This window comes from Anomaloglossus baeobatrachus, chromosome 11 (genome assembly GCF_048569485.1).
Source record: "Anomaloglossus baeobatrachus isolate aAnoBae1 chromosome 11, aAnoBae1.hap1, whole genome shotgun sequence".
NCBI classification, from domain to species: Eukaryota; Metazoa; Chordata; class Amphibia; order Anura; family Aromobatidae; genus Anomaloglossus; species Anomaloglossus baeobatrachus.
The window spans coordinates 23,789,481-23,815,874 of record NC_134363.1 but is presented as its reverse complement, the minus strand read 5'-3'; the positions used below and the strand labels follow the sequence as shown (position 1 = coordinate 23,815,874).

The following is a 26,394-nucleotide window of genomic DNA, read 5'->3' as shown; positions in this document are numbered from 1 at the left end:
ATATTTAGCATTGATAGTTAGCCCACTTTGGTTACTGTGATTTAGGTGTTCTCTCATAGAGTTGTATTAAGAGCTTTTGATATAATTTCTGACTTCCCGACACTCAAAAGTTTTGGTCACAAGATGTTGCCTTGGGACCACAATGACATCTGTAAAAGGTGAAGATTATGGAGGGAGAGTAAATTTCCAGGGTCAGGGGACCATAGATTAAAAGCACCACTCCTGTGACCAAAAGAGAGAAACATAGAGAACATTACTGAACATTGCTCATTGCCAACAAAAGGGATAATGGAAAAAAATTGCCATATGTTACAGGTTATACACAGACACAACACAAAAGTTGCATAGTAGTCTATTGTACTAGTATTATCATTTTTTTCTTGTAGGGAAATCCTCAGAATAGACCCTGATGATGATAATCTAACTCTGAGCTACATCAACCGGTAAGTTTATTTTCCTTATTCTTCATTTCTCTGAGATATCAGTGCAGACTCCATTCACATCTATATCCGAGCCTCCGCCCCGAATACATCAATATTCATAGGGATAAATCAGCTCTACCTGCAGCGCCATTATTCCTACAACACTGATGAGGGCCAATACCTCGAAACAGCTGTCTGTGGATGGATACCTGGCCTTGGTATTTCCCTTGTCATATCTTTAAACTTGTCAAAGAGTTGGATATTGAGTAAAAAGGCCACTTAATATGGTGGTTATGGTGGTCTCCTTAAAAAGACCCACTTCTTTGCTACGTCCTTCCCGGAGGGATATCTGGCTATTTTCTGTGTCGAGACTCCTAACAGAGGCTCCACGGATTTTTTTTTATTTGCATGGTGATCATTCATAGTGAGAGACAAGAATAGTCCGACGCTGCTCTGCCCGGCTTGACCCAGTGGTGGATTTTCAAGCTATACTTTCTCTGAAATAATGGAGAGTTTAGAAAAAAATATACTGGGAGGAAATCATACAGCCGGCTCTAGTTAATGCTGTCCAAGGTTTGTGCATCATGAATCAAATGTCAGGTTCCCTTTAAGAAGTTAGAGTACTTAAATTTTGGGAAACGTTGAAAATGAAAATATCGGTGAGTAGTGAGTATGAGCTATTGTGTATCACTATTATCTGTGGATAGAAGGTCATAGGAATTAGTGTTACACCCCATTAAACAGGACTGTACTCATAGTAAGGCTGTCCTAGACACCAATAAAATGCCCTTTGAAATATAAACTATATTATTTAAATAATCCCCATAAGATAAAAGCATATTATGACTTGAAGTCTATAGAATAAACTAGAGTTTTATAAAGGAAGACAATATTAAAAAAAAAAAAAACAACTGTGTAAATGTCACACTGTACAAAGGGCTAGTAAGACGTAGTACAGCGTATTCCCCGCTAGGTGAGAGCAGAGTAGTAAAGGAGAGTCAGGTGAGGTAAGTGAGTTCACAGACCTGCATTTCCTGACAGAAAACTGTGGGGTTTTTTGCCAAGAGATGCAGATTTAGTGCTGAACGTTTTACATCATATTCCTGCACCCAATCTACACCTCCTGGCAAAAAAAAAAAAAAAAATGCATTAACCCACATCATAAAGCATGGTTTTGTCACAGGAAGGGAAATTTGGGGATGAAATGTTTGCATCAGATTCAGCACCAAGTTTGCACCTCTTGGTAGAAAACCACACTGAAATGGAGTTAAAATTGTTTTTGCACATTATGTTAACAAGAGATGCAGATTTGGTGCTGACATTTCTACAGAGTATTCCTGTATCCAATCTACACCTCCTGACAAAAATAATGCATCAAACCTGCATCATAATGCATGCAGTTTTGATGCTTTTTTTGCCAGGAGGTGTAGATGATGTGCAGGAATATGATGTAAACATTTCAGCACCAAATCTGCATCTCTTAGCAAAAAAAATGGGCAATAACGGTTTTGGTGCAGTTTTCTTCCAGGAGGTGCAAATTTGTTTTTGAATGTCTGCACTACATTTCAGCACCAAATTTGCACATCCTGGCACAAAACTGCAACAAAACATCGTAAAAACCATTTCTGTGCATTGTTTTGTCAAGAGATGCAGATGTTGTGCTGAAATGTTTACACCATATTCTGGCACCAAATATACACCTCCTGGTAAAAAATTGCATTACTATCGCATCAAAGCTACATGGTGTTTTCATGCGTTTTTTTGCTGGAGGTGAAGATTGGATGCAGGAATGATGTAGAAATTTCAGCACCAAATCTGAATCTCTTGGCAAAAAAAATGTGATTTTCTGCCAGGCGATGGAGGTCTGTGAACTCAGTAACCTCATCTGAGGTGAAGTCACTGAGTTCATTGAGGTCCCCTGAGATCAGGTTACCTGCGATCACAGCTGGATGGCCTTGGTAAACTCCAGCTGTGCTCACAACTATCCTGAATGATGTCACCACTGATCTCTGCAGCTCATTCTCTGTCTGAAGTTACAGTTCTATAGCCGCACACTGTCAGCTCAGATATAGCAGAGCCGGGATCGTCATGGGATCTCGTGTAGATTATGTCAGAACCAAGGTACAGCTTAACGGGATCAGGCAGAAGTCAAGAACCGAAGACTGGTGCAGGTCACCGGGATTAGGCTGAAGTCCAGGAAAGGAGACTGATGCAGGTTAATGGGATCAGGCTGAGGTCCGGAGGTGGAGGCTGTTGCAGTTTACAGAGATCAGGCTGGAGTGTGTGCTCAGAACAGTACTCAGGATCTGCAAGCAGAGACAGAGTTAAACCAAGCACAGGCATAGAGGGATCCGAACAACTGGTACAAGAGACAAGCTACAGGGACGCATTGAACAAGCACTGGCCATGGGGAATAGGAAGTCTTAAATACTCAAGGTTAATTAGTAGTCATATCCCAGACAGCTGTGCTGGCCCTTTAAGTCTAGCTGAGTGCACGCGTGCGCCCTCTAGTGTGCATGTGTGAGACCCGCAACACGTAAGTCAGAGCTGAGACCACAGGAGGAGAGGCAGGACGCTGGAGCGTAGGTGGCTGCAATTAGTGGGCGGCGTGGAGCCGGGACCGACAGGGAAAAGGTATGGACGAAGTAGCAGGAGAGCGGGCTCAGCGGGGAGCAGGGACCCCAGGGGATTGAGCGACGGGTGGTAGGCGACGCAGTCGGACTGGGGGCATGACATTATCAAGAGGTGGGAGGATCATATGCAAATGGTTTTATTTATTTATTCATTGTTTTTATACCATGATAGAGACCTTCAGACAAGGTCTGTGATTCCAACCAATAATAGACGCTCTCTGAGGTGGGATCTGACTGCAGCCAATATGAGACACCAGTGAGCTGGGAAAGCAGTGAATATGTATGAGGCTAATAAGTGGCCCTGGAAATACAGCCGTGGGAGCAGTTATAGCCGTGGGAGGAGTTTAAGCCATGGGGAGACCTGGTAAGTATAATCTGCTTTGTTTCTTCCTTATTTTCTTTTTTTTTACAGCTCACCTACACCATATTAGAGCACATAGGTTTGGCCTCCAATTGAATTCAATGGGCTTGGTATGTTCGTTGATCTGTTCGTCGAACAGCTCGGTGAACACCCGAAGGCTCGGGAAAGATCAGCAAACTGAACTTTGAAAGGTTCGCTCATCTTTATTCATAAGATCCGAACGGGAGAAACAGAGAGATGACCCTGGAGCAGCAGGAGAATTACCAGATAATTGAAAAAAAGGAAAAAAAATCTACACAAATACATATCTTATTTGCATTTTTATTAGTTTTATTTGATTCTTGCAGATGTGATTGGGCTGTTTAATGATCTGACATCAGAAATAGGCTTTCAGTGATAAAAATGAATCTCCAAAAGGGGGAAACTGGCTACAAACTGTGATGTACATAATAAGGATAAGAAATAGCAACAAAAAAATTAATAAATATCCTCCAAAAATTAAGTATTCCTTACAGCAAAGATGGGGCTGCAGTGTGTGTACATTGCCCAGGCCAAAATCTAGTACTCTAGCAGGATACAGCTAAACCCCTACTAAGGGGAGGCATCACAGGTGCAGGAGAAGCAAATCACACACACACCTCCATGAAATGGAGGGGCAATTGCTGGATGATAAAACTGCACACTGATGGCTTGCATAGAGCGCTGTTCACACATGCAGATAACACAGGCACAAGCCCGCAGCTTATTAGGTGATGCCCATATTATGAGATCAGGCGGGCTGCCAAGTCGTACTCCATCTGTGCACCATACAGGGACAGGAACACTAATATACAAGTCCTAACAGAAAGTGGCCTGGCTGCATCCTGTACAAAGAAAATTGAGGTGTTAGTTGGTATTATGGCAAAAATACAGAAGCCTACAGGCGGGGCCGTATTTGGAGTTCATGCTGCCCTAGGCACTGTCAGTGGTGGCGCCCCCTTCTGATCAGTCAGATTAAGGGTATGTGCACACAGCATTAGGTTTTCAGACAGATCCGCCCTGTAACCCGCCCAAAAAACCCAAACGCTAAATATAAAAAGAATTAACTTATATACTGCAGTGTAAAAACGACTTGCTGTTCATATGTTCAATCTTTAGAGCTTTTTAACCGGGTCAGGTTTCCTCAGACATGAAGCGGCTGACAGTGACCGGTCCATTATATGGCGGCTGTTGCTTGGATGCCGCTTACTAGTTTATTTAAAAAATAAGTAAAATCCAGTAGCTAAAAGATGCTGGAAAAAACAACCAAGAAGCAACAGCAAAAAAAAACCCAAAAAATTTGCTTCAGGATAAAATGGCGACTATGTCCTGAAACGTCTTGTGTCTGAATAACTAAGGGGGTTCACAGACATCTACAAGACGTGTGCACATTCCCTGATAGAGCCCAGAGCCTTCAGATAGTAGTTATAACCTCCATACACATTAACCTAAAGTTGTCTAAACCCACCAATATCGACAGGTTCTGCTGATAGCCCAATGTGAACAGGGGCTCTCAATTCTGATTGTCAGGGGAATAAGGATCCAGCATGTCCGATTACGGAGTATAGATCCTATTATCCTCTAAATAAGCTGCTGCCGGAGATATCCAGCAGCGGCTCTAATAAAGAACACAGAAACACTTGGCAGAAGGAGTGCTCCTGTATATTGGAGAGCCAAGCAAGATAGATGTCGGACGAAAGATCAGACTATAGTGTATAGGGGCTTTAGTCTCTTACTTATTCGGCTGACAGACATGCAGATAGCTGTAATTTTAGTCCAGCACACTGCCCTATGTTTTAGGATCAAGACTGATAAAGGTAAATATTACAACAGCCACATGACTATCACCAGAACCACCATCAGTACAGTAATACATCACTAAAACCACACTAAATACAAGAATACATCACCAAAATCATAGTTAGTACAGTAATACATCAGCAGAACTACTGTCAATACAGTAATACATCACCAAAAACACCCTAAAGACAATAATACATCACCAAAACCACCATTAGTGCATGGATACAACTTCGTACAGCAATCAAGTGCAGTGTCAGGTTAGACCCATATACATACATGTATTGCATTAACGTACAACTCCCAGTATGTCCTTAACAATGGTAGACTGTGGACCATATAGGAACCACAATACTGATTAGTCACAGGCAGTAGACTTAACTTTTGGAGGATATCTTATATGTTTGCGTCCATTAATTCTGAGTAGATTAGTAGGGCAGAGGTGGGCTCAGTAGGGAGAAGTGGCCTCATGGGGTGGGACTTGATACCCCCACCAAATGCTCAAAAGACCTCTTAAGTGCACAGCTCAGGAGACAGGACTATGAAATTCTACTCCCGGCATCCATTCTGTCTGCACGTACTGGGAAACACTGGGGGCCACGGTAATCGGACCCCCAGCGATTGGAAAGTTATTCCCCATCCCAAGGATGGGGGGTAAGTTCCCAATGTGAAAAAAACCTTAAAGCAGCATTAACACTGCAGCCAAAGATGGGAAACTGATTTATCTAAACAGCATCAATCACCCGATGCACTAGCAAAACTTTCATTTGTCAGGTGAGATGATTTCTAAGCTGACTGAAAGGGAATCTGTCACCCCAAAATGACACCTAGACTGCAAAAATATTTATATGGGGGACATGATCTGTGGAGAAATAATCCCACCCATATAGAGTTCAGCTTAAAAGGAACCAGTCACATAATTTTTTTAATATTAAAGTGCCACAAATGTTTTGTTAGTCAGAAAATGTGCATCACTTACATTGCGTCAATAACAAGACATTGGGGGCAGTTTAATATCGAAAAACGGTGACAGGTTCCCTTTAATATTTACTGAAAAAGGCCACATTCATTTAATATGAAAATGAGGACATTTCTGCGCACCCTCAGCGCGACCTAAGCCTGGGTGCACCAATACCACCGAATATAGGAAAATAGCAAAGCCTTTGTATTGATTGATAGTGATCCATTGGTAAGAGTGAGCAGTATAACATCAGATCTCCTGTTTGCACCGCACCCAATACAGGAGGAGCACAGCAGCACACTCCAAGTGTCACAGCGGGTGTGCACACAACACAGGAGGAGCACAGGAGCACACTTCAAGTGTCACAGCGGATGTGCACACAACACAGGAGGAGCACAGAAGCACACTTCAAGTGTCACAGCGGATGTGCACACAACACAGGAGGAGCACAGAAGCACACTCCAAGCGTCAGTGCAGGTGTGTACACAACACAGGAGGAACATAGCAGCACACTCCAAGTGTCACAGCGGGTGTGCACACAACACAGGAGGAGCACAGGAGCACACACCAAGCGTCAGTGCGAGTGTGTACACAACACAGGAGGAGCACAGCAGCACAATCCAAGTGTCAGTGCAGGTGTGCACACAACATGGAGGAGCACAGCGGCACACTCCAAGTGTCAGTGCAGGTGTGCACACAAGGCAGGATGAGCACAGGAGCACACTCCAAGCGTCAGTGGAGGTGTGCACACAACATAGGGGGAGCACAGCAGCACACTCCAAGTGTTACAGCGGGTTTGCACACAACACAGGAGGAGCAAAGGAGCACACTCCAAGCGTCAGTGCGGGTGTGTACACAACACAGGAGGAGCACAGTGGCACACTCCAAGCGTAAGTGCGGGTGTGTACACAACACAGGAGGAGCACAGTGGCACACTCCAAGCGTAAGTGCAGGTGTGTACACAATACAGGAGGAGCACAGCGGCACACTCCAAGTGTCAGTGCAGGTGTGCACACAACACAGGAGGAGCACAGCGGCACACTCCAAGTGTCAGTGTGGGTGTGCACACAACATGGCAGAGCACAGCGGCACACTCCAAGTGTCAGTGCAGGTGTGCACACAACACTGGAGGAGCACAGCGGCACACTCCAAGCGTCAGTGCAGGTGTGCACACAACACTGGAGGAGCACAGCGGCACACTCCAAGCGTCAGTGCGGGTGTGCACACAACATGGTGGAGCACAGCGGCACACTCCAAGCATCAGTGCTGCGTTCTGATACCTGGATCTTGTGTCTGTAGCTGCCACTTGATGCACCTGGAAGTTTAGCAAGTGAGCGGCTCCAGTGTGGAGGGGGACACGGCACTGTGATGTGCTGTCTGTGTGGCGCCCTGGACAAGCCAGGGTGTCACAGGTACTGCAACAACACACCCCACACCCCGGTTAGGAACATCTAAGTCAGACACAAATCCTTGTTGCCTCCCTCCAGGGGCTGATGTCCACACCAGGTGGGGCGGAGCCAGGCGGTTGGCTCCACCCACCGAGGAGTTCACAGTCCTGGAGGCGGGAAATAGAGGACAGTTTAGTTTGGAGAGTGAAGGAAGTAGTAGTGGAGGAACTGACTGGCCGTGTCCGGGTACGTGGCCTGGGCACAGGAACAGCAAGGTTGGCAGACGGGGGTGACCGTCTGCAGGAGAGGCCGATTGACGCACAACCGTAAGAACCGGGGACGGGCGGTGGCCCGCCGGTACCGGATCAGGGAGCAAAGAGAAGCCAGCACCATCCGGCAGGGCCTATGGACCCCGACCAGGCTAGGAGTCGCCGTTAAACTGGTCAAATCCATCAGCGACGGGAACCTCTGGGGTTTCCCAGCAATAAAGACCCGACTGAAGGCAACCGTCCAAACCGTGAGGGAGATAAAGCTACCGCCAGAGCTAGAGCTCCCAGGGCCAGAGCCTGCGGGCAAAAAGGGGCTCCCCTAGCCAACATACCGCGGGGAGCGGGTTACCGGTGGGAAGCCATCGGGGCCGAGAACATAACACCGGTGCAGGGAGAGACAGTTACCGCCAGCCTACCGGGAGTGACCGTCACAGCCGTCTGTGGGACTCGTCCATCCAGCCGTTTGTTTTACCAGAGACTCCGTGTGCGTTGCTGGCTGAGTAAGTACCACCGTGCCATCTGGCACTGCGCTGCCCCGCGACCCTGCACCTGGCCAAGCCCCGCAATCCATCAAACTGACAATAACTCCGGGCTCCGGGACTGCCAAAATCCACCTACCCACGGAGGGGAGAGAAACATTCCAGCTGCTCCCTGTCATCGCTCTCGGGATCCCCGTACAGAGCAGCGGTGGTGCCCCAACCTCACCACACACCGTGGGTGGCGTCACAAACCGACATTGCAAGCACCAACAAAACTCCCCTTTCACTCACGGGCGAGGAGTGCCGCTCGAGTCCCCGGATTCGGCCCACCGCTCGAGCCACCGAGCAGCAGCAGCAGCAGCGCCGGACCCGAGCATGGTGAGCACAGCGCCCTCTCCGCCCGCGACATCTGCTCACTTCAACACCCTTCCTCATTGAATCTGCAGTCATATACAGGCAGCAAACAGGTGTTCGAATGCATCTGCAGTCACATTGTGTGCGCACCCACACCGACACTGCAGTCACAGTATGCGCACACCCACACTGACACTGCAGTCACATTGTGCACACACCCACACCAACACTGCAGTCACAGGGTGCACACACCCACACTGTGCGCACACCCACGCTGACACTGCAGTCACATTGTGCACGCACCCACACTGACACTGCAGTCACATTGTGTGCACACCCACACTGACACTGCAGTCACATTGTGCACGCACCCACATTGACACTTGGAGTACTACTCTGCTCCTCCAGTGTCACGAAAGGTTCAGAAATGCTAAGTGATTTTAGACAGCACTGACTCTCACCTAAGGACGAGGGACTGTCTTTAATATGCAAATGGAAGACACCAAGACACCGGCCGCACCAGGGGGAACAGAACCGTCTGCATATACAGTTAGGTCCAGAAATATTTGGACAGTGACACAATTTTGGCGAGTTGGGCTCTGCATGCCACCACATTGGATTTGAAATGAAATCTCTACAACAGAATTCAAGTGCAGATTGTAACGTTTAATTTGAAGGTTTGAACAGAAATATCTGATAGAAATTGTAGGAATTGTACACATTTCTTTACAAACACTCCACATTTTAGGAGGTCAAAAGTAATTGGACAAATAAACCAAACCCAAACAAAATATTTTTAATTTCAATATTTTGTTGCGAATCCTTTGGAGGCAATCACTGCCTTAAGTCTGGAACCCATGGACATCACCAAACGCTGGGTTTCCTCCTTCTTAATGCTTTGCCAGGCCTTTACAGCCGCTGCCTTCAGGTCTTGCTTGTTTGTGGGTCTTTCCATCTTAAGTCTGGATTTGAGCAAGTGAAATGCATGCTCAATTGGGTTAAGATCTGGTGATTGACTTGGCCATTGCAGAATGTTCCACTTTTTTGCACTCATGAACTCCTGGGTAGCTAAGGCTGTATGCTTGGGGTCATTGTCCATCTGTACTATGAAGCGCCGTCCGATCAACTTTGCGGCATTTGGCTGAATCTGGGCTGAAAGTATATCCCGGTACACTTCAGAATTCATCCGGCTACTCTTGTCTGCTGTTATGTCATTAATAAACACAAGTGACCCAGTGCCATTGAAAGCCATGCATGCCCATGCCATCACGTTGCCTCCACCATGTTTTACAGAGGATGTGGTGTGCCTTGGATCATGTGCCGTTCCCTTTCTTCTCCAAACTTTTTCCTTCCCATCATTCTGGTACAGGTTGATCTTGGTCTCATCTGTCCATAGAATACTTTTCCAGAACTGAGCTGGCTTCATGAGGTGTTTTTCAGCAAATTTAACTCTGGCATCTCTATTTTTGGAATTGATGAATGGTTTGCATCGAGATGTGAACCCTTTGTATTTACTTTCATGGAGTCTTCTCTTTACTGTTGACTTAGAGACAGATACATCTACTTCACTGAGAGTGTTCTGGACTTTAGTTGATGTTGTGAACGGGTTCTTCTTCACCAAAGAAAGTATGCGGCGATCATCCACCACTGTTGTCATCCGTGGACGCCCAGGCCTTTTTGAGTTCCCAAGCTCACCAGTCAATTCCTTTTTTCTCAGAATGTACCCGACTGTTGATTTTGCTACTCCAAGCATGTCTGCTATCTCTCTGATGGATTTTTTCTTTTTTTTCAGCCTCAGGATGTTCTGCTTCACCTCAATTGAGAGTTCCTTAGACTGCATGTTGTCTGGTCACAGCAACAGCTTCCAAATGCAAAACCACACACCTGTAATCAACCCCAGACCTTTTAACTACTTCATTGATTACAGGTTAACGAGGGAGACACCTTCAGAGTTAATTGCAGCCCTTAGAGTCCCTTGTCCAATTACTTTTGGTCCCTTGAAAAAGAGGAGGCTATGCATTACAGAGCTATGATTCCTAAACCCTTTCTCCGATTTGGATGTGAAAACTCTCCTATTGCAGCTGGGAGTGTGCACTTTCAGCCCATATTATATATATATAATTGTATTTCTGAACATGTTTTTGTAAACAGCTAAAATAACAAAACTTGTGTCACTGTCCAAATATTTCTGGACCTAACTGTATATAATAAAATATTAAGTTAAAACTGTACATGCCAGAGCGACAGCATAAATGTGTATAAATGTGTCTGCAGATTAATTGCCATTTTGGGAGTAAAAGTAAAATGTCATCATTCTTAGCAACACATTGTCCTGCGTCTCCCAAGACTTCCCTCTTGTTTGGTTTGCTGCAGCACATACTGCAATGGTGCCCGTAAAGGGAATCTGTCACCAGGTTTTTGCTCCCCCATCTGAGACCAGCATAATGTAGAGACAGAGACCCTGATTCCAGCAGTGTATTACTTACTGATCTGTTTGCTGTTATTTTCTCTGCTGCAGATCTCGCAGTTTTACAGAGGTCATGAATATGCGGGACTACCTGCAGCACACCAAGTAGTCCTGTAATGATAAGCTACTGCTGATTAAAAGAGTGATTTTATTAAAACTACACTAACCAGCCCAGTAAGTGACATTGGTGCAATCAGGATTTCTGCCCCTACATTATGCTGCTCTCAAATTAGGTGGCAAAAACCTGGTGACAGACTCTTTAAGATAAACAGTGTCAATATAACACTGCTCACTAAAGAGCAACCACCATAAGTAAGCCCTAGGCTGTGCCCAAGAATAAATAATTGCCCATCACTGAGCTTACAGCACAAAAAATGACCCCTCACACTCACTTATAGTATACGGCCTACACATTATTCACTCCTATAACATATTCCCACTGCACTGTTCCCTCAAATGAAAACCCCCACTGTCCTCCCCACTATGAATTACAGCCTCCAGACCTTCCTCATTTATGAACTATGACCTTCACCGTCCCCACCTCTCCATGCAGCCCCCACTTCACTGCCCCCCTCATGCTGTCCCCACTCTATAATGAACCTTCTACTTCGCATTCTGCATACCGAGCCCGCCCAGGTTCCTAACTGAGCGCTCCCCATGCTGCCCCTTCTCCATATCAAGTCACCTCATGCTGCCCCTTCTCCATATCAAGCCCCCTCCATACCAAGCCACCCCCATGGTGCCCCTTCTCCATATCAAGCCCCCTCCATACCGAGGCCCCCCCCATGCTGTCCCTTCTCCATATCAAGCCCCCTCCATACAGAGCCTTCTCCATACAGAGGCCCCCCATGCTACCCCATTCTCCATACCATGCCTCCCCCCATGCTACCCCATTCTCCATACTGCAGACCCCATTCGCTATGCTGTCCACACCCTCATTTTTCACCCCCCATTCTCCATGCTGCACACCCCCATCCTGCTCCATCCACCATACTGCGCACCCCCATCCTGCTCCATCCCCCCATTTTCCATGTTGCACCCCCACATCATGCTTCATCCCCCCATCCTCCATTTTGTGTCCCCACATCATGCTTCATCCCCCCAAATCATGCTTCATCCCTCCCATCCTCCATGTTGTACCCCTACATCATGCTTCATCCCCCCATCCTCCATGTTGTGCCCCCACATCATGCTTCATCCCCCCCATCCCCCATGTTGTGCCCCTACATCATGCTTCATCCCCCCCATCCTCCATGTCGTGGCCCCACATCATGCTCCATCCCCACCCCCATCCTCCATGTTGCGCCCCCACATTATGCTCCATCCCCACCCCCATCCTCCATGTTGCGCCGCCACATCATGCTCCATCCCCACCCCCATCCTCCATGTTGCACCCCCACATCATGCTTCATCCCCCCATCCTCCATGTTGTGCCCCCACATCATGCTTCATCCCCCCAAATCATGCTTCATCCCCCCATCTTCCATGTTGTGCACCCACATCATGCTTCATCCCCCCCATCCTCCATGTTGTGCCCCCACATCATGCTTAATCCCCCCATACTCCATGTTGTACCCCCACATCATGCTTCATTCCCCCATCCTCCATGTTGTGCCCCCACATCATGCTTCATCTCCCCCATCCTCCATGTTGTGCCCCCACATCATGCTTCATCCCCCCACATCATGCTTCATCCCCCCATCTTCCATGTTGTGCCCCCACATCATGCTTCATCCCCCCATCCTCCATGTTGTGCCCCCACATCATGCTTAATCCCCCCATACTCCATGTTGTGCCCCCACATCATGCTTCATCCCCCCCATCCTCCATGTTGTGCCCCCACATCATGCTTCATCTCCCCTATCCTCCATGTTGTGCGCCCACAGCATGCTCCATCCCCATCCCCATCCTCCATGTTGTGCCCCCACATTATGCTTAATCCCCCCATCCTCCATGGTGTGCCCCCACATCATGCTTCATCCCCCCCATCCTCCATGTTGTGTCCCCACATCATGCTTCATCCCCCATCTTCCATGTTGTGCCCCCACATCATGCTTCATTCCCCCCATCCTCCATGTTGCACCCTCACATCATGCTTCATCCCCCCATCCTCTATGTTGCGCCCCCACATCATGCTTCATCTTCCCCATCCTCCATGTTGCGCCCCCACATCATGCTTCATCCCCCCAATCATCCATGTTGCGCCCCCACATCATGCTACATCCCCCCCATCCTCCATGTTGTGCCCCCACATCATGCTTCACCCCCCCATCCTCCATGTTGCGCCGCCACATCATGCTTCATCCCCCCTATCCTCTATGTTGCACCCCCACATCATGCTTTATTCCCCCCGTCCTTCATGTTGCGCCCCCACATCATGTTTCATCCACCCCATCCTCCATGTTACTTCCCCACATCATGCTTCATCCCCCCATCCTCCATGTTGTGCCCCCACATCATTCTTCATCCCCCCCATCCTCAATGTTGCGTCCCCACATCATGCTTTATCCCCCCATCCTCCATATTACTTCCCCACATCATGCTCCATCCCCACCCATCTTCCATGTTGTGCCCCCACATCATGCTTCATCCCCCCCCATCCTCCGTGTTACTTCCCCACATCATGCTTCATCCCCCCATCCACCATGTTGTGCCCCCACATCATGCTTCATCCCGCCATCCTCCATGTTGTGCCCCCACATCATGCTTCATCCCCCCCATCCTCCATGTTGTGCCCCCACATCATGCTTCATACCCCCATCCTCCATGTTGCGCCCCCACATCATGCTTCATCCCCCCATCCTCAATGTTGTGCCCCTACATCATGCTTCATCCCCCCCATCCTCCATGTTGCGCCCCCACATCATGCTTCATCCCCCCATCCTCCATGTTGCACCCCCGCATCATGCTTCATCCCCCCATCCTCCATGTTGTGCCCCCACATCATTCTCCATCCCCCATCCTTCATGTTGCGCCCACACATCATGCTTCATCCCCCCATCCTCCATGTTACTTCCCCACATCAGGCTTCATCCCCCCCCATCCTCCATGTTGTACCCCACATCATGCTTCATCCCCCCCATCCTCCATGTTGTGCCCCTACATCATGCTTCATCCCCCCATCCTCCATGTTGCGCCCCCACATCATGCTTCATCCCCCCATCCTCCATGTTGCACCCCCGCATCATGCTTCATCCCCCCATCCTCCATGTTGTGCCCCCACATCATGCTCCATCCCCCATCCTTCATGTTGCGCCCACACATCATGCTTCATCCCCCCATCCTCCATGTTACTTCCCCACATCAGGCTTCATCCCCCCCCATCCTCCATGTTGTACCCCACATCATGCTTCATCCCCCCCATCCTCCATGTTGTGCCCCCACATCATGCTTCATCCCCCTATCCTCCATGTTACTTCCCCACATCATGCTTCATCCCCCCATCCTCCATGTTGTGCCCCCACATTATGCTTCATCCCCCCATCCTCCATGTTGTGCCTCCACCATCATGCTTCATCCCCCCATCCTCCATGTTGTGCCCCCACATCATGCTTCATCCCCCCCATCCTCCATGTTGCGCCCCCATATCATGCTTCATCCCCCCATCCTCCATGTTACTTCCCCACATCATGCTTCATCCCCCCCATCCTCCATGTTACTTCCCCACATCATGCTTCATCCCCCCATCCTCCATGTTGTGCCCCCACATCATGCTTCATCCCCCCCATCCTCCATGTTGTGCCTCCACCATCATGCTTCATCCCCCCATCCTCCATGTTGTGCCCCCACATCATGCTTCATCCCCCCATCCTCCATGTTGCGCCCCCATATCATGCTTCATCCCCCCATCCTCCATGTTACTTCCCCACATCATGCTTCATCCCCCCATCCTCCATGTTACTTCCCCACATCATGCTTCATCCCCCCATCCTCCATGTTGTGCCCCCACATCATGCTTCATCCCCCCCATACTCCATGTTGTGCCTCCACCATCATGCTTCATCCCCCCATCCTCCATGTTGTGCCCCCACATCATGCTTCATCCCCCCATCCTCCATGTTGCGCCCCCATATCATGCTTCATCCCCCCATCCTCCATGTTACTTCCCCACATCATGCTTCATCCCCCCATCCTCCATGTTACTTCCCCACATCATGCTTCATCCCCCCCATCCTCCATGTTGTGCCCCCACATCATGTGAACACACACCCCCCCCACCCCGGGCTGTTTGTTCACGTTGTCTTCGGCTGTAAAGCGCTTACATACTTCAGGCTGAATCTCTGGTCCTCGGCGGCGGCTCCATCTCTGGTCCTCGGCGGCGGCTCCTCCATCTCCGGTTCTCGGCGACAGCTCCTCCATCTCTGGTCCTCGGCGGCGGCTCCTCCATCTCCTGTTCTCGACGGCGGCTCCTCCATCTCCGGTCCTCGGCGGCGGATCCTTCATCTCCGGTCCTCGGCGGCAGCGGCTCCATCTCTCGTCCTCTTCAGTGCGGCGCTGCTTCACGCTGCTGTGACCCCTGCAGAATAAGCGCAGCGCACGGCCGCACGGCGGGGCTGGGAGCTGATTGAAGCCTCGCTGACTCGGCAGTGCCGGCGCGCTCACAGCTTCATTTATATTCAAGTGACAGACACGAATATAAATGACTGCGGCACCCTCTCTCTCCTCTAAAAAGACTATTTAATAAAGAGTTTGGATGAGGGAGGAAGATTTAAAAAAAAAAATATATATATATTTTTTTTTTTTTTTTTTTAGTTGCGGTCTTGGCGCCCCCCCCTGGAAGGCGCCACCCCAGGCACGTGCCCTCCAGTGCTTAGTGGTAAATACGTACCTGCCTACAGCCCTCGTCATATTTTTATTGTACAGGATACAGGATGACAAATGTCATTAAAAACTATTTGGGAGAAGTGTTGTTTTTGCTCCAACAGATTGCTGAGACTGCAGGTGCTGGGCAGCAGAGCGTTCTGCAACGAGAGATCTGAGCCCTCCTGCAGAGACAACAGGTAAACTTGTCTGGTGGTGAAATCGCCAGTGTAAGGGTAATAGATGCTGGTCCTATTGTGGTACCCCCGAGAAGTGAAATGATGTTGTGATGCCGGGCGGCCATTGGCATTAGCAGACAGGACTAGAGATGAGCGGTGTTCGAAGCGAACCGTTTGCCAATTTCAAATTCGAGTTGTTTTGGGCGGTGTTCGAGTCGTTCGACGAACTTGAACGATTTGCTTAACATTGGACCGTTCGATTTACCGTTCGATAACGGTTCGATCACCAAAAGCGTAGCTAGTTACTAGCTGGCTTTTCACTGTAATAGTGTCAGTCACTGTTAATAATGATATTATCAAAATTCAGTGTATAGTGTGCGGGGGGATGGGGTTTAGATCAGTGCTGCTGAGTGCTGAAAGAATGGCGATCGACATTTTTTTTTTTTCTAACCGTGCGTTCAGTGGGGCGGGCCAGGCTGTCAGCCAATCACAGACACACACACAGCAAAGTGGATTTTTGCCAGACATGCAAGGGCATGTGTCATAGGCTGTGGATGTAACATGTCCTTGCCCTATATGACCCGGCCATTTTCCCCATCGCTGCCATTATCTCAGTGCTCTGGCTGTGTGACAGTCACCGCTCCCGCTGCTGCTGCTGTGGGCGCTATAAATTACAATCGAGACATCGGTTTAGGGAGTAAGGACTATTTTTAATTTCAGCCCTTTTCAGGGCTAGATTAGAGCAGTTCATAGCCATTTTTGCTAGTCAGGTCTGTGCCAGCGCTGTGCAAGGGTTTTTCACAGCGTCTGTCTAAATCAGCTCAGGAAATTTCTTGGCTCATAGTATCAATGTCTGGGATAGTCAGTGACGTTCCTCTGCTGACAAGAAAGCTACTCCACCTCTGCATTCTACACCACCTCTCCATTTTTGCTATGCAATTTTAACTGCAGAAAGTGCAGGCAATTCTTTGGGGCATAGTGTGAGTGTCTGTGAAAGTCAATGACGAACCTCAGCTGTCAAGAAAGCTACACGACCTCTACATTCTACACCACCTCTCCATTTCTGCTACGCAATTTTAACTGCAAAAAGTGCCGGAAATGTTTTGGGGCATAGTATCATTGTCTTTGATAGTCAGTGACGTACCTCAGCTGTCAAGAAAGCTACACCACCTCTGCATTGTATACCACCTCTCCATTTCTGCTACGCATTTTTAACTGCAAAAAGTGCAGGAGATTCTTTGGGGCATAGTATCATTGTCTGGGATAATCAGTGACGTTACTCTGCTGACAAGAAAGCTACACCACCTCTGCATTCTACACCACCTCTCCATTTCTGCTACGCAATTTTTAACTGCAACAAAAGTGTCAAATTTGTTCACAAACAAAATGAGTGGCAAAAGGCCAGATGCTGGTGGAAAGGGGAACAGGCGTGTTGGAAAGGGAAAAATGTTTGTGTCCGTGGGGTAGGTGGTAAAAAAACAGTAACATCTGCTGAATAAAGACCATCTTCCAGTCAAAGTCAGATGTCTACTACTTTCCGTGGACAATCTGATAGGATCCTTTTGTTACGGAAACGACCAATGCTACCAAAGATAGATGAGGCACAAAAACAGCAGATGATTGAATGGATCTCAAGTGCTCCATTAAGTGGGCTCTCCTCCACCTCAACTTCAACATCCCAAAGACTCCAATCCTCCGAGTTGTCACCCCAATCGCACTTGCTTTCTACCAGCTCTCAAGTCTCTACCCACCTTGCAGAGAATGGGGTAACAGAGATGGTTGAGTCTGCAGAGCTGTTCAGTCACACTATAGCCTGGGAATCAGAGGTCTGCTCCAAAGCTGCAGTGAGTCCAGACAAGGAAATTATCTGCACTGATGCCCAGAAGCTTTTTGAGTCAGATTCAGACCCAGATGAAGAAGGTTCTGAGTATAATATAGACCCTCATTCCCAAACTGTAACTGGTAACATTGGTGGAGACAATGGGGAACATGCTGATAACGATGAAACTCAGATACCTGATTGGAATGACAACTTAAGTATTCGGTCAGGGCAGAAAGAGGTTGGCTCTGAGGACGAGGGGAGTGCAAACACACAGGGTGATGATGAGGTTGTAGATTCCACTTACTGTCAACACACAGTCAGGCAGTCGATGAGGTAAGCAGAGGAGGTGGGGGAGGATACTACTGACAACGAGGTTAGGTTGCACCTTCCTGGACAGAGACGGAGTACTGGTACGTCAACAACTGCATCCTCAGCCACAACTCTGCCTCTGAGCACAAGTCGTGGTGGCTCTGCAGGTCGCATGGGCTCTAAGCCTTGCCTAGCCTGGTCCTTTTTTGACATCGGAAAGGATCACCCAACTCATGTCATCTGTAAGATTTGTCACCAATGTCTAAGTTGAGGCCAAAAGCTCAGTAGTTTGAGTACTTCGTCCATGAACCGTCACATGGATATGAAGCATAAGTCGCAGTGGGAAGCTCACTGTGCTACAATGCGGCCTAGCGGAGCGGGCCAACCACCGTCTGCCCCTTCAAGTGCATCTGTGTGCTCTTCATTCTCTGTGACTGTGGGGACAGCAGTCACACTTGCTTTTGGACGCAGACCTTCCACTTCTTTACCCGCAACAGTCAGTGTGATTGGCAGGTCATCAGTTGTTATGTAGATGGAAACAGCTGCTGGTGTTGAGCTCTCCCAGACATCGAGAGCATCACCTTTAGATGAAGGCAAAATTATGTCTCTACCTGCACTTTCTTCATAGACAAGCAGTTTTCTAGGGACACCCTACTCAACGCCGTCTCAGCACACCAGCCAGCCCTCAGTCCCTCAGATGTGGACAAGTAAAAGACCATTTCCTCCTAGCCATAACAAAGCTAAGAGATTGACTTTCACCATCTGCAAGCTGTTGGCTACAGAAAGGCTGCCTTTCCGCCTGGTGGACACACTGGACTTTTGAGACCTTATGTCCGTCGCAGTGCCCCAGTACCAGATGCCCAGTCACCACTACTACTCCAAGAAAGGTGTGCATGCGCTACACCAGCATGTCACACACAACATCAACGCTCCCTTGAGAAACTCTGTGTGTGACAGGGTGCATTTCACCACAGATACTTGGACCAGTAAGCATGGACAGGGGCATTACATGTCACTGACTGGGCACTGGGTAACTGTGGTGAGAGATTGAGAAGGGCCTGCTGTACAAGTCTTGCCGTCCCCACGAGTTGTGCATCAATCCTCTGTATGTAGAAGTTCCTCAACTGCTTCTGCCTCTTCCACCTCATCTGGGTGCTCCACCTCTGCCCAAAGCCTTTCTGGTCAGGCCACCCGCGTTGTAATGCCGCACAAGGAATCCCGCACGCCTCCTTACTCTGCTGGCAGCAGAGCTCAACGGCACAAGGCGGTCTTTAAGTTGAAATGTTTGGAAAATGTGAGTCCCACAGCTGACCAGTTGTGGTCAGCTCTGGAGACCAAGTTTTGTCAATGGTTGTCTCCACTCAACCTGCAGCCAGGGAAGGCCGTGTGCGACAATGCTGCAAAACTAGGTGTGGCCCTTCGTCGGGGCAATGTGACACACGTGCCTTGTATGGCTCACGTGTTGAACCTTGTTGTCCAGCAATTTTTAACCCACTATCCCGGCCAAGACAGGCTTCTGCACAGGGCATGGTAACTATGTGCTCACTTCTGCCATTCACACGCCGCAGCAGAACAACTTGCATCGCTCCAGAAGTCTTTCAGCCTGCCGGTTCACCGCCTGAAATGCGATGTATCGACACACTGGAATTCGACTTTCCAAATGTTGCAGCGACTGTGGCAGCACCGCCGAGCCCTGGTGCAATACGTTATGATGTAAAGCCTGGGCCAACGAGATGCAGAGGTGGGGAAGATCACGCTGCTGGAGTGGTCTCAGATCAAGGACCTATGCACCCTTCTGCACAGTTTCGACATGGCGACGAAGATATTTAGCGCTGACAATGCCATTATCAGCATGACAATTCCAGTCATTTACATGCTGGAGCACACTCTAAACAGTATTGGGAGTCAGGTGGTGGGACAAGAGGAAGGGGAGGAAGTACAGGAGGATTCATATGCGGAAGGGATACCAAGATTTAATAGGTCCAGACGGTCAGCATCACAAAGGCGGCAGGCATGGGATGGTGGGGGAGAGGGATTAACAAGGGCGCATGGTAGCAGTCAAACTGTTGAGGAAGGTACAGGAGCCCAGGAAAAAAGGACGAACTGGCGATGGGCATGGAAGACTCAGCAGATGAGGGAGACCTTAATCACATTTCTGGTGTGCGAGGTTGGGGGGAGAGGGCAGAGGAAGGAAGCATGATTCTCACCTCGCCGCCACCAACACAGGAAGGACTTGGTCCTCCTGGATGCGCAAGACACATGAGCGCCTTCTTGCTGCACTACCTACAACATGACCCTCGGATTGTCAGAATTAGAAGTAATGCTGACTACTGGGTTGCCACACTCTTAGATCCCCGGTACAAGTCAAAATTTGGCGAAATAATTCCTGCCATAGAAAGGGATGCACGTATGCAGGAGTATCAGCAGAAGCTGTTACGCAATCTTAGCTCTGATTTTCCACTAAACACCAGTGGTGCACAGAGTGAATCTCACAGTTCTTACTTGACAACCATGGGACTGTCGAGTCATCATCAGTCAAACCGTACCAGCAACACCGTATCTGGTGGTAATAGCAATTTTATGGAATCGTTTTATTAATTTTTTAGACCATACTTTGCAAGGCCACAAGACACAAGAAGTCTGACACATAGTCAACGTCTGGAGAGGATGATACAGGAGTATCTTCAAGTGAATATCGATGCCATGACTCTGCAACTGGAGCCTTGCTCATTTTGGTCTTCAAATCTTGAAAAATGGCCAGAGCTCTCCACTTACGCCTTGGAGATTTTGTCGTGTCCAGCTGCCAGCGTTGTCTCTGAACGTGTCTTCAGTGCTGCTGGGTGTGTGCTGACAGATAAGCGCACGCCTCTGTCCAGTGACAATGTGGATAGACTAGTGTTCATCAAGATGAACAAGTCATGGATCTGCAAGGACGTTTCTACCCCTGTGTCATCCTGGGGAGAGTAAAGGCTTGTGGATTTTTGACTGTGCTTCATGCAAATCAACATGTTAAGTTTGCAACTGTGAGACAATTGATGCCACTTAAGTGGTGTCTGTGGCCCAATTTTTGGAAAAAATGGAGACTCTGGTTGGAGTCCCCTTGCTGTGTTTTAGATGATCGTTCATCAAGATGAACAAATCATGGATCCGCAAGGACTTTTCTACCCCTGTGTCATCCTGGGGAGAGTAAATGCTTGTGGATTTTTGATTGTGCTTCATGCAAATCAACATGTTAAGTTTGCAACTGTGGGACAATTGATGCCACTTAAGTGGTGTCTGTGGCCCAATTTTTGGAAAAATGGAGACTCTGGTTGGAGTCCCCGCTCTCCCCAGATGGCTGATGGTGGCTCTCTTTCCCTGCACCTGGTTAGAATGTTCTGACTCCTGTGGTTGCCCACCGGTAGTCCGCTCCCCGGTGTGTAGGTGCTGGAGGAGCCCGTTTTGCCTGCAGGCGTTGGCCCTTGGATCTCTACCCTGTGGCGGTGGCTGTATATCCTCACGGTGTGGACTGTTACCTTCTGTCGGGTCTTTGTTGTTAGGGAACCCCTGGGGTTCCGGTCAAACTCAGATTTGACCATTGTCGGCAGCTCCAAGCCTAGTTGGGGTCCGATGGCCCTGCCTGTGTGCTTAGCTTCACTCCACTCCCCGGTTCGGTACCGGCGGGCCACCACCCGACCCCAGTCCTACGGTTTTGCAGAGGTTCACTAACTCCTGCAGATGGCCACCACCGTCTGCCAACCTTGCTGTTTGTGTCTGGGCTCCACCCAGACACTTGCAGTTTCTGACCTCTCACTTTCACCTCCAAACACTAACTTCTCTCCTCACTAACTGTCACTTTTCCCGCCTCCAGGCCTGTGAACTCCTCGGTGGGTGGGGCCAACCGCCTGGCTCCGCCCTCCCTGGTGTGGACATATGACCCTGGAGGGAGGCAACAAGGGTTTTTTGTCTGACTGGTGTTACTGTCCAGGGGAGGGGGTGTGTGTGATGTTATGTCTGTGACTTCCTGGCTAGTCCAGGGCGTCACACAATCACATACTGTACACACACTGCACCCATACAATCACATACTGCACACATTGCACCCATACAATCATCGTTCAAACATTGCAAGCGTCTCGCACTGGGTTAAGCACTAAGTGTACCGGAGCACAGCGCTGCTCACACGAGTGAAGTTCATTCATAAAGCAACTCCAAAGCTGAACTCTGCTTTTTTAAGTCAGTGTTTGGTTTGAAAACCAAACCTTGGGTTTGCTTATCTTTATTCTCGTTTGCGCACCCAGTAGTTATGGTATGCATTACAGCTGGTCAGGGATTTGTGGCCTGGTGAACATTCCATTGCATTTATGTTGTAAAATCTTTTAAGTTTGCAGAAAGTTAACAAGACATCTGTAACTCCGAGCTCTTATATGTCTATCTAACCTTGCAGATGTACTGTCATGTGTATTGCAAATTAGTGTTATAACTAGGGATGAGTGAATGTATTCGCCACTATTCAGTATCCGACGGATAAGGCTGCTTTCACACATCCGGTTTGAGCAGTGCGGCTCAATCCGGCTGTGAAACCTATGCAACGGATGCGGCGAAAACACCACATCCTTAGCATACGTTTTTTACATGCGGCCCGTCCGTTTTTTGCCGCTTGCGGCATGCTAATGAGCATGCGCAGTGGCAAAAACCGCATGCGGCGGCCGGATGCGTTTTTTGCCGCATCGCGCCGCATCCAGTGTCTATAGGCATGCATAGGAAAATGTGCCGCACAAAAAAACGTGCCAGGCAACATTCCGTCCGGCAGCCGCATCGGCTAAATCTGCCGCATGCGGCAAAAAACGGATGGAACGCAAGCCCATGCGGCACAATGCGGCACTAATGTTAGTCAATGCAAAAAAAACGCAAACGGCAGCAAAAAAAGGTTGCGTTTTTTATGCAAAGTGCCGAATTGTGCCGCACAGGAAAAACCGGAGGTGTGAAAGCAGCCTAACAGACTATTCACACCATTCAGTATCCGACGAATAAAACAACATCCGCTCTAATACTTTCAGTTTCATTTCTGACTTCCAGACTGTGCTCGTACTGTTTCTGCCTTTTCCCTAGTCACCACAACTCGCCGTTAGGTCCAACGTGAAATGATTCGGTTTTTCATAGACTTACATTGCGCATCGAATATTCGTGAACACTTGAGTAGGGGCGACCTGTTCGTCGGATATTCGTCGAAGCGGATATTTTGGTATTCAACTTACAATGTGGTGAGAATCTCTGCAGCGATCATCTGGGGGCTGAGCTTAATTTTATGTGGATTAGTGTATTACGTATATGAATATTGGGTACGTGATCTAAATGAATGGTGTGTATCTTATCCTCGATATCCTGTTGTCAATGAGTTAACACAGACCCTTCTGCTGCTCAGATTCGTTATAATGTGTGTGATCCCTTTTCTCATTATCATTACCGCTTATGTCACCATTTTCTACAAGATTAGAAAAAGTAAGAGATCCCAGAGATCTCAGAGATCCTCCAGGATCATCACCGCTGTTATATTGTGTTTCTTCATCTGCTGGTTTCCATATTACATCTGGCCACTAACACCCCGGTATTTTACAGAATTTTATCAATATTCTCTAGTAAATAATATTATTACTAGCCTGGCTTTTCTTAACAGTTGCATGAATCCAATCATTTATGTATTTATGGCACAGGATTTCCAACGAGACTTCTTCAGATCCATCCCCACCAGGGTAGAAAGAGCCTTAGGTGAAAATCCTAATGACCTGAGCAGAGAAGATACACGAAATTCTCGCACTACTGATGTGTAATATATATTCCTGTATGTGAAATTTCTTAATTAGTGATGAGCTGGCACTACCATGCTCGGGTCTCATAACTAGTGATTAGCGAGCACTACCATGCTCAGGTGCTCAGTACTTATAACTAGTGATGAGTGGGCACTACCATGCTCGGGTGCTCGGTACTCTTAACTAGTGATAAGCGGGCACTACCATGCTCAGGTGCTCGGTACTCGTAACTAGTGATGAGCGGGCACTAGCATGCTTGGGTGCTCAGTACTCGTAACTAGTGATGAGCGGGCACTACCAGGCTCGGGTGCTCAGTACTGGTAACTAGTGATGAGCGGGCACTACCATGCTAGGGTGCTCAGTACTTGTAACTAGTGATGAGCGGGCACTTCCATGTTCGGGTGCTTGGTACTCGTAACTAGTGATGAGTGAGCACTACCATGCTCGGGTGCTCTGTACTCGTAACTAATGATAAGTGTGCACTACCATGCTCGGGTGCTCAGTGCTCATAACGAGCAGTTGGATGCTTAGCAGACTCAACTCGTGTGCCAAGTATAAAGAAAGTTAATGGAAAGCTCTAGCATTTTTCCAGAGAATCCTAAAGAAAAATGCTTGAGTCCTTAATTGATTTCTAATATACTCGATACACGGGTCAAGCCCGTTCAAGCATCCATCTGGTCGTTAGGAGTACCGGACACCGAATCATGGTTGTGCTCACTCATCACTACCTTAAGTCCTTGGAGATTTGGTATTTTTTTTTTCTCCTTCCTACTGTCTTACCAGGATCCATAACATTTTATTGTTCCATCTGTACAATCTAATGAGGATTGATTTTTGCAGAATGAGATTTAGTTTTGAAGATGTCTTTCATTTTGTAATATAATGTGCTGAATAATGAGTGAAAAAGTCCCAAGTGAAGTGAAATGGTGAAAAAAATGCAATTCCGCCATGTTTCTTTGGGTCTTGTGTTTACAGCGTTTTTTGCAGATTAAATGTCACGTGCCAGCATGATTCCACAGAGCATTCCAGTTATGGGGATTAGAGATGAGTGGATCCATTTGTGGCGGATCAAGTTTGAATCTAATTTCTTAAAATTTGCAGTTTCACATAAATTCAAAGTTTAAGGGGCACTTTGCACGTTGTGACATAGCTAATGCGATATCGTCGGGCTCAAATCGAAAGTGACGCACCTCCGGCACCAGTAACGATGTCGCAACGTGTAAAGCCTAGATGCACCGATTTACAATCGCAAAAGCGTCGTAAATCCGCGATCTGTGTAGCATCGGTCATTTCCATAATTTCGGAAAGACCGATGTTATGATGTTGTTCCTCATTCCTGCGGCAGCACACATCGCTGTTTATGAAGCCGCAGGAGTGAGGAACATCTCCTTACCTGCGTCCCGCCGGCTATGCGGAAGGAAGGAGGTGGGTGGGATGTTCACGTCCCGCTCATCTCCGCCCCCCTGCTTTTATTGGCCGCATGCCGTGTGACGTTGCTATGACGCCGCACGACCCGCCCCCTTAGGAAGGAGGCGGTTCACCGGCCAGAGCGACGTCGCAGGGTAGGTATGTGCGTGTGAAGCTGACATAGCGATAATGTTCGCTACGGTAGCTATCACCAGATATCGCCTGTGCGATGGGGGCGGGTACTATCCCGCTCGGCATCGCTAGCATCGGCTTGCGATGTCGTAGTGTGCAAAGTACCCCATAGAGATTCGATGCGCAATTTTCCAAAAATGAAAAGATCTTGCCTGTCTCCATTACTCACCCTGCTGAAGCATCAGAGAGTGGGATAATGTATTCCTCTGGGACCTCCCCACTATGCCCTGCAGCTATGACATCTAGCGGATAATCAGACTTTATAAAGTGGGCTTCAGTGCCTGGGACGTTACAGATCAGCAGATCTCAGCAGAGAAAATTAGTTATTTTCCATCTCCACAGTCACTGGGCTAGTTTCTTTCTACTGTAGAGTGTAAGTTCTAATGGTCAACAGAGTCTTCTCTCTCTCTTGTACAGTATAATCTCTTATGGTCAGCGAGGTCATCTCTCTCTCTCCTGAAGAGTGTAAGCTCTTATAGTCAGTGGCATGCTCTCTATATTCTGTAGACTATAAGCTCTTATGATCAGTAGGGTCCTCTCACTTCTGTAGAGTGTGCACTCTTATGGTCAATGGGGTACTCAATATCTCCTGTAGAGTGTAAGATTTTATAGTCAGTGGAGTCCTCTCTCTTCCTGTAGAGAGTGAGGTCTTTTGGTCAGCAGGGTCATTTCTCTCCAGTAGAGTGTTAGCTCTTATGGTTAGCGGTTTCCTCTCTGTCACACACCAAGTCCACCTGCTACCTA

The 26,394-nt window shown here is 48.3% G+C and overlaps 1 protein-coding gene across 1 annotated transcript in view; it reads left to right on the top strand.

The window, feature by feature from the left end:
• Window positions 1-26,394, top strand: part of LOC142255735 (uncharacterized) — a 115,931-nt gene that overhangs the window by 3,934 nt on the left and 85,603 nt on the right. The window contains 1 exon segment of the mRNA XM_075327191.1: window positions 387-443. The gene's annotated coding sequence lies outside the window, so the exon portion shown is untranslated.